The sequence below is a fragment of the Talpa occidentalis genome, unplaced genomic scaffold (assembly GCF_014898055.3).
Source record: "Talpa occidentalis isolate TD23 unplaced genomic scaffold, MPIMG_talOcc4v2.1 talOcc4.5, whole genome shotgun sequence".
Classification (NCBI taxonomy): Eukaryota; Metazoa; Chordata; class Mammalia; order Eulipotyphla; family Talpidae; genus Talpa; species Talpa occidentalis.
Window position 1 is genome coordinate 73,364,116 of NW_023604861.1, and position 17,175 is coordinate 73,381,290.

Here is a 17,175-nt window from a genome sequence, read left to right on the forward strand (position 1 = left end):
GTGATACCACAAGACACCTCCATCAGGGACACTTACACCCCCAGCCTCGGGACCACCCCTTCCTTCTCTAACTCCTATGTCCTAACTGCCCTGCCACACCCTTTATGTATTCCAAAATCACTATTCCTCAAGTCCTCCTATGTGCGAACACTCTGCCAGGTAATGAGGTTACAAAATTGAACAAGGGTCACACTTTCTTTGGGGGAGCTGGTATCACTTTCCAGGTTGTGACCAGCTCCTTGTGGCCATGTCTCACAGCACACAGCCCTCTCCTTGAGGGCCAGGGCAGCACTTTGCCACTGTGAGATCAGGCCTTGCTGTTTTAAACAGAATTTCCCAAAATGGAGTTTTGCCACAGATGTACCTGAGCATGGAGAGAGAACTAAGCCAGGGTGCTGCCCTTGGGAAGGCGAAAGATCCAGAGGAAAGGCGTCTGTCTTCTTTTATCCCTGCATGATTTAACTTTGTTCTTATTTAGGAATCCTTTGGTCACATGGAACAAACCTTTGTTCAAAGAAACTCAAGGGAGAAGTTTTATTACAGAAGGAGCTCAGAGGACCCAAGAGGGAGAAGTATATTTGGGTCTCAAGAGATAACAGAATAGTGGCCTAGAAAGGCATCAAACTCCAAACTCCTATTTTCTGTGTATTTATATTTCTTGGGTAGCACATGAGATTTGCTACCTTGGGTAGCACATGAGATTTTGTCCCTGCTTCTCTCCTGATATCTGCATATTTCCTCTGTCACTCTGCAACCCCTTTCCTTTGCTGGTTTTCCTCACAGACCATCCTGAAGGCCCCATAAAGAAGGTGGTACCAACACTGCCAATAGTAACAATAATAGCATCGAGCCTGTGAAGTGCTACAAGTATTGTTCTGACCATATGACACATACTAACTTACTTAAGAACCTTACTACTTTCATCTTTTCTAATTTTATTCATCACTATACATTATTTCTTTTTTTATCATTACTAATTACTATCTCCATATTTCAGCTATGGAAACTGAGGCAGACTGGTGAATGCACAAAACTGCTAGCAGACTAGCCCCAGAGCTGTGTACTTAGTCACTAAGTCAGACTACCCAGAACCCACAAGGTGCCAAGGCCTTCTAGATCTGCTAAGGAGAGTCTGTGTCCCAGCTGCAAATTTCCAGGTGGAACTAAATGGGGAAGCTTGCAAGCCAGCTGACACCCTTAGCCACAGTTAGGGGTGACTAGCCAGGTTGTATGCAATGCCGCAGGTGGAAACCAGAAGAGGGTGGGGATAGTGGGAAGAGCCTAAGAGATATGTAATATTTATGCAAATATTTTCATAGAAAAGTCTTTCAAATTTGGACCTTACTAATATAACAAATAGTGCTCAACAAGTAAATTTTGGGTAACTATAGGACTGGAGCAACCCATGACTGGGCAATAATGGACGTGTTTCCTTTTTTTTTTAATTTATTTATTTATACAAGAGCTGGGGTACAGGCCAGATGCGCGGGAGAGTGAGAGGATTCACCAGAGACATGGCGGGGAACAGAACAGGCAGACTGACTGAAATACACTGCTCAGGGGAGCAGCGGGTGAGACAGGAGAGGTCTGCCGCATCATGTGGGACTCTCGCCAGCCAGCCGGGATCAAACCCGCACTGCAGAGGCTGTGGACAGCTTCACAGTGCGGCACTCAACCACCTGCGCCACCAGGGAGGCCCTGGACTTGTTTCTTATAGGAAAATCTCATTTCTGCCTCCTGCACTCAACTCCAAAAGGCTGTCCGAAATTTACACTTCGGGTCAAAGAACAGAGAGTAAAAGCTAATGAGGAGTGGGTCGGATGAAAGAATAAAGAACAAAAAATGAGTTTTGAGTGGATGCGGTGCTGAGGCAGCCTCCCTTTGGGGTAGTGGCGTGATGGGCTCACTCTGGCCTGGAACCTGGGGGGAAGGGGAGTTCTTGTATCCACTCTGATGCCTCTGCTATTTAGTTATCTGACTCTGAGCATGTCACTACACATATTGGCCTCAGCACCCACACCTGGAGAAATATCTCATCTGCCTCTGAGCTTTAAACCTGTGTGTCTCTCAAAGCCCCCACACCCGGGTCCTGTGGTTGTTCCCTTTGGTGAGCAGCAGCTCGGGCAGTCAGGTGGAGGTTCTGACTTCCCAGGGCACCATCTGCTACTTTCCTGGCAGGTGGGCTCTCTGGATAAAGCAGCAATGATGGTGGACATAGTCAAAACAGCTTGCTATGGACTCAATAACAAGTTAGAAAATGCCCATCTCTTTCTTCTCACCAAGTATTTTCAGACACTTTGGAGAAGCTGAGTGGCTTCCTGGGCCGGTCTCATTTGGAGGCTGGGCCACAATTGTTGCCACTTTGTTTTCTAACAGCCTCTTGTTGCCTTAGCCCCAAAGTCTTCCTGAGAAAGCTTTTTCCTTTCATATGTCTGACCTTAAGATTCAGCTAGCTCCTGTTTTAAAACCAATTATTACATATTGTCTTTTGAATTTCACCCCTGACACCACTTTGCCCTGGCTTAATTCTATGACTTGTTTTTATTCAAAACTTTCATTTTTGAGGAAGGTGTAAGAGCTGCAAATGGCCTTCTAGAAGCCCCGAGTTAACCACAGCTCTAGTGATCAAAAATAGAGAACTGTACTTGCTGCACACGGTTATGAAGGATGTGTACCTGTTATGAGTAATGTGGACAGAAGGAAACCAAAAGCTACATGATGAGAGAACAGTTCTGGGTCATGACTTCTGTGTATTAGAAAGAACCTCGCTCCTGAACTACCATCACCAATCCAATGTTCCTTAGGCTTTTGTACAGGTAACCCCTCCTATACCATTGTCTCCTTCAGAAACTATCCCTCCCTTCGTGTTCCCCCTGCAGTCATTAACAGCACCCTGGTTGTCAACCTCAATACACAACTATCCAACAAGCCTACTCAAGGTTGTGTCATAAATGTCTCCCAGATCCACTCTCCTCTCTCCATCCCATTCAAACTGGTCTAATGCAGACCTCCCCTCCCTCACCTGGTCTTCCAGAGGCCTTAGCTTCCAAAGTGGTTTCCTTTCCTCTGGATTTCCCTATCTCCAGTTTATTCTCTATGATGGGCAGGTGATTTCCTAAAACAAACACATGACCATGGCCCTTGCTGACTTTCAGACCGTGATGGTTCCATAGCACATGTAGAATGATTCCCAACTCTTTGGAGACGCATACTTGTTCCTCACATGTGACCAGCCAGCTAAGGATTTGTAGAATAAGGTAAAAAATCAGGCTTTTCTGCCCTCCCGCCATCAGGATAGATGAGGGAACCCTGTGATCCAGAATGCATGCCTGATGGCGGGCACCTGAAGTGGGTACACCTGTGCTAAGACTGTGCTTTTAAGGGTGGTGTCACGGGGACGCCAGTAGAAGCCAAGAAGCTGAGAAAGAAGTAGCAGAAGCCGAGAGAGAAGCCGAGAACGCCAGAGAGCCCAGATAGAGTGAAGACTTGCTGGGGGCTGGGAGGCCTGCCAGCCTCCTGTCCCCCAGCACCCCTGCCTGCCGTGTACCTGGTAATACCAATAAAAGACCTGCAAAAAAACCACTGAGGACTCTGACTCCTCCTTTACCAGGTCTGCATGGGATCAAAGAAAACCTGCCCTGTGGTCTTCCTGACCTTACAGGATTTCAGGCTCTTCTCTTTTTCAACTACACCCTCTCACAAAGCCGATGGAGGGGTCAGCCCAGACTTTGACTTTCAGAACATACTATACACTTTCTGTTTCTACCCTTGCTCCTTCTCCTGAGAACACAGTTTCTTTCCTCCCAGCCTCCATCAAACCCTGTCTAAATCATACCCATCCATCATACTCCCACATAACTGCCTCTGAAAAACAGCCTCTACCACCCTCAAATGCAGTTCATTGTTCACCCCAAGATCCCCCCAAAAGGTGCTTCTCAAAACTTTTAAAAATGCTGAATTCCTGTTCTAATTAAATCAAAAAACTGGGAATGAGGCCTGGGAATCTGCTTTATTTAGGAGGGTCCTAGGTTATTTTCAGATTACCCAAGTTTGAGAAACCCTGCTCATGGGCTGGGTTTGCTTCTTTTCTAGTTTTCACATTTCATTAGTGTTTATTTATTGAGCAGATACACCATGTACAAGAGTGCTCTGTGTAGAAATACTACAAGTCAGACCCAATATAACATGTAATAATAATGGGGAGTATGGATTAGATATTTTATCATGTTTTATAATCTATTATAAAAATGCATTACAATATAACATGATACCTTTTATTCTAGTCATTTATATACATCTTTCTACTTCTATGCTTCAGAATGACTATTTCTCATTTATCTTTGTATTTTTTAGTACCTAACACAATGACTCATAGTCAACAAACAGATGGTAATTTAACTAATTAATATATTTATTAATGTGTTAACTTTTGGATTAATGTGACGGAATGACATTTTAACGTCAAATTCATCTGGCCTGAAAGACACAGGACATTGTCTTTGGTTTGCTGATAAAGACTGGCGCGCCTAGATAATGGCCTGTTCCCATGGCCTGGGCAGAGGAGAGTCTTCTGACCTCTGAATCAAACCTCCACAGCCCCAGATGAGTTTGCTGGCTTCTAACAAAGGCACTGACACAAGCTACACTCCCGTTACTATTTAAGGAAGTATGAACAGTTTACAGAGTGAAGCGGTTTCCATTTTCAGCCCCCGCCCAACCGCCTACCCCCAGTTCCAAGGAAAAGGCAAGGACAAGGAGCGCATTTCACTTGAAGGCGAGCGAAGGGACACCCAAAGCAGCTGGCTTCTCTGGGAGGTCAAGGTGTCTGGTGCCCATTTGGCTGTGTGTTTTTGGGATAGAGAACGATAAATACATGGGGATCTCTGGGAAGGTTCACCTCGCATCTAGATGGAGACATTGGATGAACTCAGTGCTGCAAACGCACAACAATGTGGACTTCAACTTTCAAGAAACATCACTCTCAAGAAGTTCAGAGGAAAGAATCATTTTTTTTCCATGTTTACATTTCCTAACTTAAAGCCATTTCCCCAGTGAGAAATTCAAGGACCCACAAACATTTTCCAAATGATACAATGGCAAATAATTGAAATGACTACCTAAAGTGTTGTTGAGGTGAGAAATTAAGACAAATTACAATTGTAAAGTGTCTAAATTTTACATTGTTTTCCTCCCTTTCCCTTTGAAAGGGTAACATTATTCTCATTTTTTTAGATATGCCCCTTCTTTTTCTTCCACACTCTTGAATCTCCCAACCAAAAGATGAAATAAGGAAAATCAACCTTTAAAGATGAACTTATCGATTCTACCTTCCTTTCAATGCTTTAGATGAATAATATTTCACTATTGATATCCCAGGCAAATCATAATGCAAATGAGCATTATAAGTATCAGAGAATCTACCTTTTTTAATGATTAGTTCTAGTTGGGGAGGGCATCATGCTCAGTAAAACCTTGATACACAAAGTGAATTTTATGCTTTTGCTCACTTCTTAGTATGCGAATATCTGGAACAGTCTCAGTTGCATCCTTAGGAACCAAGAGGCTGCAGCTGTTAGCCCAGGCCCACACCTATCCCCCAGGACACTCTCCGCTGCTCACCACCAAAACATGTGAGTCTTCATTCCTCAGGGATTCAGAGGAGAAATTAGCATTTTCATCAGGACTCCTGGAAATGCCTTTACCCCAAAAGAACAGTAAAGGTGAAAAGATGCCAAACCTCAGAGGACACGTTCAGGGGTAACACACTCATCAGGTGTCTTCCCACTTACCCCAGAAAGCCAGCTACGGCTGCCTGCTTCCTATCCCCAGAATGCGTTCCCTGTTGGCAAGATTGAAAGTCTCTTTACACAGACTCTCTCAAAGGAAGTTGGGCTGCACAAACCAAAACTCTTCCAAAATCAGGTGCTTGGGGAAAAAAAAATTGAAGTACCTTTAATAATTTAAATGGCTCTTCTCTGCACATGCCCAGAACCCAAATCCCTTTTCTAACTGAAGTGCTTATATAAAAATTTGACAGCTCTTATAATTTTAAATTGCTCTACACTGAGTATGCCTAGAACCTTGATCACTTCCAAATTCAAGGGCTTATAAAAATTTGAAGCACTCCAATAATTTTAAATTGCAATGCACAGTGTAGAGTGATTTAAAATTATTGGACTGCTTCAATTTTTTTAAAAGGTCTTCAATTTGGAAGTGAGTCAAGCAGCATTCTAATACAGTAGTTTAAGACATAGTGTGCTAATCTAAAACTTAACACCTAAAAATAATGAAAATTAAACCACATGAGATTTTCTTTCTTCCTTTCTTTTTTTTTTTTTTTCTAAACAGGAAAGGGATACTTAAAACATCTGAGAAGTTGGAAGTGTCTGGAGAAGAAAGTTGAGGTTCAGAACACAGAGCAGAAAACATGAGAGTGAATGTAGGTAGCTGGGCAGGAGAGACAGTTACATCACGGAGCCAGCACTGCAGGCTTAAAATGTGAGACAGAGAAAATCATATGAAGTGGGAAATACCTGAACCGAGAAGAGGAAAACATAAATATGACTTGAAGTGTTGAATTCTGTAACGTTTTAATAGCAGTTAGATATTGGGTAACAATTCCCTCTAAAAGTTACTCTTACTGTTAATACTGTTTTGTTGTTGTTTTCAGAAAGAAAACTCCTATCTGTGCTGGGTCAGGGTTTCCTTTCATGCTTTTGGTTGGCATGGCTCTCAGGGACTGGCTAAGAATCGAAGTACCCCGTCGCAGGCACTTACAAGCAAAGAACACATTATTGTGTGTCTTTCCCAAGGAAATCTTCTCTTTTTGAGCTCAGTATAGCTGCCAAGGTGGGTTTTCTTTGCTTCTAAAGTATCAATGTCTTTTCCTTTTGCCTATTTTCCAATTTTCTTTCTGCCTCTCCCCTCTCCAGCACTAGCTTTGCCCTCAAGTACCAAAAATGTCACAAATTGAAAGATCATCATGAGTTTCACTTGGGAGTAGCCCTTTCTCCCTACCCCACAGAGCAAAGTTGCAGGTCGTGGAAACAATCGCAACAAGAAGGTGAAGACTCCAGACAGAGTCCTGAACATCTGTCTCAAGGACTCCCTCGCCATTTACCACACAGCAACCTATGCTTTAAAAACACTATCTAAATGTGCTTTATTCCATGGACTTGTGAACTCCTTTGCTTTTTTAGCTAGAAAATGTGGGTCTTAAAATATTGTATAAATACATATTTAAATGCTTGTCATATTTCCCAGGGACCCATTGTAATCAGGGCTCAGAGTGAAAAGAAGTTTACAGAAGCTGAATCGGGGCATCGTTCTCATCATGAGGGACTATACATGTGATACCATCTCCTGAATGGGGGAGGGGAGGAGACCCATACTTAAGAAAAGGCAGGGAGAGCACATTGGAACAAAAATTGCTGTTCATCCAGAGTAGTGAAGTTGCTCGGAAGAGGATAAGAGGAACTACACCTAGGCAAAATTAAATGGTAGGGATATTTGATGTATACAAGAACTGGGTTACTGGCCAGAGGTGGTGAGCAGAACTACTGAAATACACTGCTGAGGGGAGCAGTGGGCGAGTCAGGAGAGATCTGCTGTGCCATGTGGGTAGCTCCCTGGCCAGGGATCGAACTCGTGCTATAGTGGCTGCAGATAGCTTCATAGGTTGCGTCTTAACCCCTTGTGCCACCAGGGAGGCCCATGATGAAATAAAATCTTAAAGGAAGCTTGTGAAGGGAAATAAGGAACTGAGAACACATTGAGAAGGAAGCAGCTCTGGATAGTTTTCTCCCAAGCTGGTTCACATTCCTCAGCACCCCACTCACAGGGTTGCCTCAGACATCATCAGCACACTGGCCTGGGCTGGTACCTGGGAGCAGAGCTTAAAACACACATGCTCCTTGTTCTGCTGGCTTCATCACAAGTCTACACAAGATTTACTACAGACAAACCTGGACCCTGAAGTTTAATTGCGATTATAATTTCCAATTATTTCCCAGTTTGGATGATAACTTCTGTTCTTATTTCTTGTAATAATGAATGAATTAATTAATAAAAACCTATTGGCAGCAAATATTAAATAGTAAAATTTCAGACCAGCCCAGATTAAAACTAACCTCAAATTGCAGATACTGAGGAAACTTTAGAATAGGCTAGAGGGCAGTATTGAGTGGGAAGAAGGAAATAAACATGGAAGAAGATGCTTCAAATCACAGGTTTCGTAATAGATGTATGAATATAACAAACAGTCTGATCCGGAATTGACTTTGACCTCTGTCCTATCGAGATCGCTTAGGAAAAGTTGGTTTGGAGTAAGCAGCCAAAACTCACATGTAAGGTAGTTCAAGTAAATAAGTATCACATTCTTAAAGACTAGGGGCTCACCAGTGGGATCTGGGGATAAATCTAGTTCCCAATTGAGAAACACACCAGAAGATGCTTAAGAATACTTTACAAGGAGCAAACAGATTTTTAGGTCACGTGTCTGTAGAGATGTCACCATTTAATAAAATGACAAAATCTATCTATCACATAGGCACGAACACAGAACAATATAAAGAGGTTAACAGAAATTGATGGCATCCAAGGTTTAATTTTACACTGAATCGGAGTCTTTGGTGATTGAAATAGACAGAGATGTATAGGGTTATCTTGTTGAAGAGGCTGTGCTAATTACTGGCACTTGTCATTTCTCCATAGCTTTATCTAAGTCAAGAAGGCTAACTAGCTTCTTTTTCCCCAGTGTGCATTGTTTGTTCAGGAGCTTTTGCTGAGGAAGCCTTTTTTTCATAACTGCACCTCATTATTAACAGGTTCATAAATAAATGAGTCCTAATATTTTTCTCCGTTAGCATTTATGATAGGGACATTTGGTCTACAAAAGATTACACTTGTCTTTAATAAAAATAGGCACTTATACATGAAGCCTATTAGTCCCTTGTTACTCTGGAGGAGGAGGAGAGGGGAGGAACTGGAGTTTAAATATAAAACAATAATAATAACCTGGTGTGCTTGCAGCACTGTAAATAGGGAATACTTAATGGAGCTTCATGACTTTCTCCTACCACTTATTCTTCAGTCTTCTAACCTCCAACCCTCAGAGATGTGAAGACAAACAAAGTCAAGAAGTATTAAACAAGCATTTTCCATATGACTACCAATGTACTGAGTATTTGTAAATGACATAAAATTATAAAGCATAAAGATCATATTTCAGGAATTTCCAGTCCAATGAAAGACCTGAGAAAATAATACTGGGAGATACCCTTCCCTCCATGGAAGGGCCCTGGGATGAGGCTCTCCAAGCCAGAGGGGTCAGACTGGGCAAAATTTGTCTTTGGCTGGGATAATTTAAAGTAGTTTCTTTAAAGGGTAGAGGGCTTATGGGAACCTCATGTGTGGTGTGGGGGCCTAGACAAATATGAGAAGGGGGGAAACTTTCCAGGTTGGGGAATCTACATGTTAAAGGACAGAAGCAGGTAGAAGAGAAGACTATGAGGCAAATGAAAGTTCCAGAGTAAAGTATCTGTTGAAGAATTTCCTACTCTTTCTGTGGAAAATAATTTTGAATACCTGAAGGCTGTGATGGAGAACTTGAACCTGATCTGATAATATGGAATATTGTTAATGCATAATCAGATGAATGGGACAGTGAGAAGGGCAGTTTATGAAATAATAGTCAGCAAGGAGACCCCTCAAACACTGAATCCAGGAAGGTGACAGCTGCAGTAAAGGGAAAAAGGTTGACAACCTGAGTGATATTTCAACAGAAGTCTCCACAAAACCTGAGAGTCTTCAGGATGAGAGTGGAAGAGCAAAGGAAGGCACCAGTGAGAATGCAAAGGAAGGGTGAGAGAGGAGAGAAGATTGGGACAAGTCAAATGCTGGAAGGCAAAAACCGCAAAGAGAAAACCAGATTTGGTGGTAGGCATGTTACAGTAGGGATAATGGTAGCACGAAACTGGGCAAAATTTATCACACAGGCATGAACACACAACAATATGAAGGGGTCAACAGAAAGTGATGGTGCCCAAGTTTTCATTTTACACTGAATTGGAGTCTTTGCCTGTGGAATAAATAATGTGCAAACAATAGGTTGGAAATGCAGATAAGACTACAGCTGATATTAGAAGTCATGGGTGTGTCTAAGAATAGAAAAAGGAAGATTGCTCAGAACGAGAGTCAGGAACAAACCCTGATTAATACCCGTAGTTGTTCAGACTCTTGGCCAATGAGATGGGACTCTTGACCAGACTCAGATTTCAATGAGCTTCACAAGCACTGCCAAAACAAAGGAGGAAATGGAGCCACAACAGAGCTAGAACCCAGTGTCTAAAACAGCCAAGAGGAGGGCCTATAAATTTCCCAGGAGTAAAGGGATCAGACACAGGCTCTGCTATGGGACCAGGGGCCAGAGCCAGACACAACAGGAAGACGTGAGCCAATGATGAGCAAAGGAAGGTGTGGACCAAGGCCCCTTCAGGTGGGTGCTTATAGTTACCTTTCCTGAGCCCCTTTGGATAAAATGAGATTTGAGTGAGCACCACGGAGGGTTAACATGCCAAGGGCAGACAGAGGGACAAAGAAATCAGAGAATAAGCTGGAAACCAAAGAAAAGCTCAACCTTCTACACCCATTTCCTGCACAAAGGCCATCATTAATTTTCTACATCATTCCAATTAGTTATAAAAAATATCTATGGTTCTGCATGTTTCCCTGTTTATAGCATTCACACTAAATAAAACAATGCACCTCAAAAACAGTGTGTGACACTCATTATAAAACACCAAATTCTAAGAATGTAAAAACTCCTCACATTTCATTAGAGCTGAAGTATTCATCTTTACTAGGTGACTACATGATATCTTAAATAAGTCCTTTATTAGGGTGAGAAAAACCTGGGATGCTCCTTTACCTATATGGGGAAAAGCAGCCTTCCCACAAAAGTAACAAATGAACTGTGTTTCATCAGGATTTTCCCTGAATGAGCATGAAAAGTAAAATATATCCACGTACCTAGCTATTTTCCTGGCACTCAAATTTCAAGCAGGTTTCTGAAAAGATATATATGTTTTAAAAGGCATCCCTCCTTCTTGAGGACATTCATTTTGCACTTGCATCCCCCACATTTGCACATGAAAAAAAATCCATCACTGTGTATACAAATGCCAAATTGCAATGCAAATAGGCATTTGTGTGCCCAATTACCCATTTTGTGTGTTTGCAAAACGGATATGCCGGCAAATTCTGCAGGTGTGAGTTGGTAGCATGCTGGAAACTTGGTTCCCACTGAGTCAGTGCCAAATAAGGTGTTGTCTCCTGACAGAGCCACTGAGAAGAGAAAGTTCTTCACAGCGACAGCCCTTCCATTCAGTACCAGGTGTAGACAGCAGACAAAAGGCCATGCAGACAAGAGGGTAAAAACATGTGAAAGTAGAAAGTAAAAACAACTTTGGACACATTGTTGATGACTGGTCATGTTCTAGAAACACTAGGGGTTTTCCTTTGTGAGACAGTTTATCCCTTCAGTATTCCTAGACTGAATACTGAAGGGATTTTGCATTTCCTATATACAAAATCCTATATTTTGTATTTCCTATATACAAAATCCTATATTTTGTATTTCCTATATACAAAATACATTATATTTCCTATATATTCATTCTCTCTCTCTCCCTCTCTCTTTCTCTCCCCCTCCTGCACCCCCACCCCGTCTCTCTCTCTCTCTCTCTCTTAGAATTCAACATGAAATTTACCTTAACAAGTTTTCAACACCACTGTACTGTTAACTGCAGGTTCGGAACTGTATAGCAGAACTCTAGAACTTATCTGGTAACTGCCATTCACTCTTGATTCTATGAATTTGACAGTTTTAGATACATACACACGAATCATGCAGTACTTGTCCTTCTGTGAATGGCTTATTTCACTTAGTATCATGTTCCCAAGATTTGTCCTTATTGTCAAAGATTGCAGCATTTCCTTCTTTTTCAGGACTGAATAATATTCCATTGTGTGTTGCCACATTTTCTTTATCTATTCATCCGTTAATGAAGATTTAGGTCCTGCCATGTCTTAGTTATTTTCATTAGTGTGTCAGTAATAAATATGGGACTGTTATGATCTCTTTGAGACCCTGATTTTAACTCTTTTGTATAAATACCCAGAAGTGAGATTGCTGAAGACACAGTAATCCTATTTTTAATTTTCTGAGAAACCCCCATTCTGCTTTCCATAACAGCGGCACCATTTTGCAACAGCATATTGGCAAACTTCATTCTTCAAAGTATTTTTTTCTTTTGGAAGTACAACTCTAGGACAGACATCTAGCACACAAGCACTCAAACTAGCCTAATAAATCCCAAAGTTACACCTGACTGATCCAACAGCCCATTGTTACCATCATACATCTCATCAAAACACTCCCCTTTCTTTGTCAGAACTCTCAGGAAGTTGAGAAGCCCCAACAACACTATTTTTTGACTTACTCATGAATTCACATGCAATAGCTCCTATCCAGTTGTGTCACTACTGTTCCCTCCTATAATGGCTATCCACAATGATCATGACAAAAATTATGTCCCAAATAGTAATGGGTATGTTACAAGGACAGCATAAGTCACAAAGATGAATGATCCTTCATTTGCTTGTGTGTTTGTTTCTGCTGAGATAAGTTAACCTCAAAATTGGTACATCCAGAAATTTAGTATTTTCTTGGCAAATGTATCGTCTGGTCCACAAATTCTCCACTTCACTTGATTTACTTTAACAAGGTAATTGGTCAGAAATAAATTAGATAAGGTTCTACTTTCTTAGAGTGCCTGACTATAATAGTCATTTTAAAATGGCTGTTGTCATCATATAAATTTCATTTTTAATCCTCCTCTTTGTATCTAACAGAATGTTCGTTTTTTAAAAATCCAGACCAAAATATAGGCAACCTGTTTAATCATAAAAGTACCACTTCCCTTGGATGTCAGTAATTCTCAAAATTGCCTTAGATATTTGCTAGATATCAGAAATGGGTAATGTAGTATTTTAAGTGGCAGAAATGCATTAGTACTATGTAAGTACATGATCCTTAATGTACTAATCTCGGCAATATGTGTAATGAGGACTTTCAGTAACACTTATTTTAAGTGTCCTCTGAGAAATGCTAATTTACAATGAAACACCTATGGAAGTACATGTGACATCTACATGAATACCAAATGAATTCATTTTGATCAATGCTATTACAATGAATATAAAATGAATTCAAACCGATAGGAAATCTAAAGTATTACCAAATTTTCTTTTAATATTACATGTGTTATGTAGATTAGCATATTTTAAGGACTGGTTGGAATATATGTGTGTGTGGTATGTTTATATGTGTATACATATATACATATTCACATACACACACCCATACCAAAAAGATGTCTCTACTACAGACTGCCTTAGCAAGTTATTTTTAAAAAGGAGCATTCTATTCATACATACACCCACTATCTTATATGCTTATGTCACATTTATGAAATTGCATACCAGATATTAACAAACACAAAATTTGCATTATGAGAGCAAGCAAACAAGCGGGCTTTGTGGATTTTAAATTTGTCAAAAGATGTTTCCAAATCTATATCTCAAATTTTCCTGATTCTTTTATGATGGCTGTGGTTGGTAAGTTGATTCATAGTACCTGTTAAAACTCAAAGGTAGTTTTTGTGGTTAGTCAAAGATAATCAATGATGGATGAACAGACATAAGGATGAATGGAGAGGCACTGAGCAGAGTATTTAGATATGATCTCTGAGAGATCAGAATTTTTATTTAGCATTTCCAAGAAACCAGAATTTGTAGGGAAAAAATGTGAATTGTCCTTTTTTGTTGGTAAGCTATTTCTTTTTCATGAGAAACTAATGTCAATAGATTGTGGACACAGTGTAACTATGACTTAGGCTGACCCTCCACAGAATATGGAACCACATTTCAATCAACAAGAATTGATTTGAAAGAATGAGTCTTTGGTCCTATTTAGAGCTTCAAGGAACTAATATGAGTAGGCCAGCATTGGTCTCCCAGATGACACCAGCAAGAGTCCATACTGGGAACTAAATACCATCTTAGACTGCAGAATAGTTCTGACAATGCTATGAGTAATCTGCACACCTAAACAAGACTTCACTCAACTGGTCAATATTTCAGTCCCTACCTCCTTGATGTCACTCACAATTTTTCCTCCTCTTCCTTTTCATTGCCACAACTCTGGTTCAGAACCTCATCATCTCCTGCCTGGGTATTTGCAACAGCCTCTTAACTGATCTATGTCCCTGACTCTCTTCCTCCAATGAGTCCCGCTCACCTACCAAGTTAAAAACAAATGCCTTTTAGGCAGAATGGACTCAGCCAACCTGTCCAGCTGCATTTCCTCCATTCTCTGTCTGTAATTTAAGATCCAGCAGTGCTGAATTACTACAGTCTTCCATGTCTCAGTGTCCTTCTGCATGGTTCCCTCTGTCTGGCATGTTCTCCCTTCGCCTGCCTGCCTGCCTGCTTGAAAAAACACCTGCCTGTTCTCTGAATTTCAGCTCAAAAGTTTCTTCTTCCATAGGCCCTTCCAGTGCCCTTGCTGCCATGTGAATCCCACAGACTCCACTATGGGACTTTTCACACAGAATTATAATCTTCTGTTAACAAGTCCACAGAGTAAGTAAACTATAAAATCTTGAGCCAAGAACAATATTTTATTCATTTTTGTCTCCCAAGCCAATGCCTAGTGTCTAACACATAATGCTTATTCACTGGATGTTGAGTAAATAGACTTGTCTCCTAAAGATCTATTGTCCTTTCTGTTGTCCATTCTTTAAGCAGACATTCAGAAATTTGTGCTCACAAATTGCTCAGTAAGCACCCTTCTAATTTTTATTGACTGAGTGAGCACACTCTAAATGTGTGTGGCCGAAAGTGGAAATCAAAGTTATTCTGTAACATTCCCAAGCCTCAAGGGAAATCAAATTACTTATAACATTTAACTAAAAATAAAAATTGCAAAAATTTCTTAATCACCAACTGTGTTAGGCAAGGTACTGTTTTATGTATATATTATTTCATGAAAATCTCACAAATGTCACATCACATATCTATTATTATCCTCAATTTACAGATGAATAAGCCAGGGTTCATAGAAGTGAGGTAACTTGATCAAAGCTAAGGAATGGAGAACAAGGATTGAAGCACAGGCTCAGATGGCTCCAGTCTTAGGTTCATAACCTGACACCTTACCTTTCCTAGGTATTCCAGGAACATTTTGGATTCCAGATTTTTATGTGAAAGTCTAAAAGTCAAAATGAGCCAGCTCACTCAACTGGCCGCCTTCAAAAAAGGGAAGTTCCTTTTGCCTTAGAATTTCTGAACTAAATACTCTCACAGATGAATTGACATCTTGATAACTAAGAGATGAATTGGGATGGTTTCACCTATTCTGGTAAACTTTTTTTTTTTTTTGCTAAGCTCTTGCTGCCCAATTTTTTTAAAAACTAATTTTCCCCTGGTTTCCTCCTATATTTCCCCCTTTCTAGAAAGTAAATTGCTACCAATTCTAATCTCTGCTCTGATGAAAAGAGAGTTCATAAGTCTGATACAGTTGGCTTCTGGTCTTTACTTGATTTTTGACAATTGGGTTTCTTCTTTGTCAGAACTGGAATGTATCTGAGGTGAACCAAAACTAGGTTCTTAAAATGAACTGTCCACTTTGAGTTTTAACATTTTTTTTAGAAGAGAGGAAAGCAGCAATGTTTGTTCTGAAATGAGCTTAGCTTCCAGACAACTTCAAAGGGAGGGAGGCTTCCTGCCACAACTTCACGGACCACTCTCTCTTGCATCAGAATTGCTGGAAATCCTAAGACCATTCTCTGGGCAGGTGAGGTGGTGCTGACTGACTCCCATTTGCAAGGATCAGAGCAAAGGGGCAAAGATCTTATATTTTTCAAGACAAATGCAGTAACTTCTGAAGCATCACCCTGGAGATCAGAGAGAGTTTGGCCAATCAAGATCTCTTGTCACTCCCAAATCTTCACCAGTTTGGAAGGTTCCGACATCCAAGAGAAGAGTTAGAATCCACAAAGTTGCCCATGTAGGAAAATGTTTCTAAGTAGACAGCTAAGGACAAATGGTACTCGCTAGGGGAAAAAAAAAAAAAAAAAAGAATGTCCTTCAGTGCAGGAATTATGACTTCGAATTGGGCATTTTGTGGGAGCTGAAATAAGATATTTTTAAACTACAGTATTCAAGTCCTAATTTTTTTTCCACTTTCAAAATGTCATAAATCTCCCAACTCAAATATTAGCTTCACTGAGATATTATCCTCTAATCCCACTTTTAAATACATACTATTTGCCCATTGGTTACCATGATACATCATTCAGATGTCCATCATCCCACCCTCTACAATGTAATAAAAGTATCTGTTCACATAACTCTGAAGTCACTGAGGTAACCTGACCCTGGCATAAAGAATAGGGGTCAGCAGGCTTTCTTTTGTAAAGGGTCAGGTAGTAAATATTTTAAGCTTGATGGACGATATGGTCTCTGTTGTCACTGCACAGCTGGCATTTAGCGCAAAGTTACCCAGAGACAATGTGAAAATGAGAGTCTGGTTGTGCTTGAAATCATAAAAACAGGGGGCCTCCCTGGTGGCGCAAGGATTATAGCTTTAGCACTAGCAAGCTATCACCAGCCACTGTGGCATGACTTTAATCCCAGGCCCAGGAGCTAAACACACATAGCACAGCAGACCTCTCCTGTCTCACCCGCTGCTACCTCCAGCAGTATATTTCAGTAGATCAGTCCATTATGCTCCCCATTCAATCTCTGGTAAATCCTTTCACCCCCCGCACCTCTGTCCTACAACCTAGATCTTGTATGCATAAATAAATAAAAATAAATTAAAAAAATAAAACCTTATAAAAACAGGTAGTGGACTAGATTTGACTCTTGGGTCACAGCTTACCAAATCCTAGCAGACTATCCAGTGAAAAATGTAAAGAAGAAAGTGATGGAGGAAAACAAGAAAGGAAGTTGTGGGGAGAGAGAAGGAGAGATTGAGGAAAAGGTGAAGAGGGAGAATAAACCCAGAAATAAAGTAAGAATGAGGCAAAATTTGATATGCTTCCCAGATGG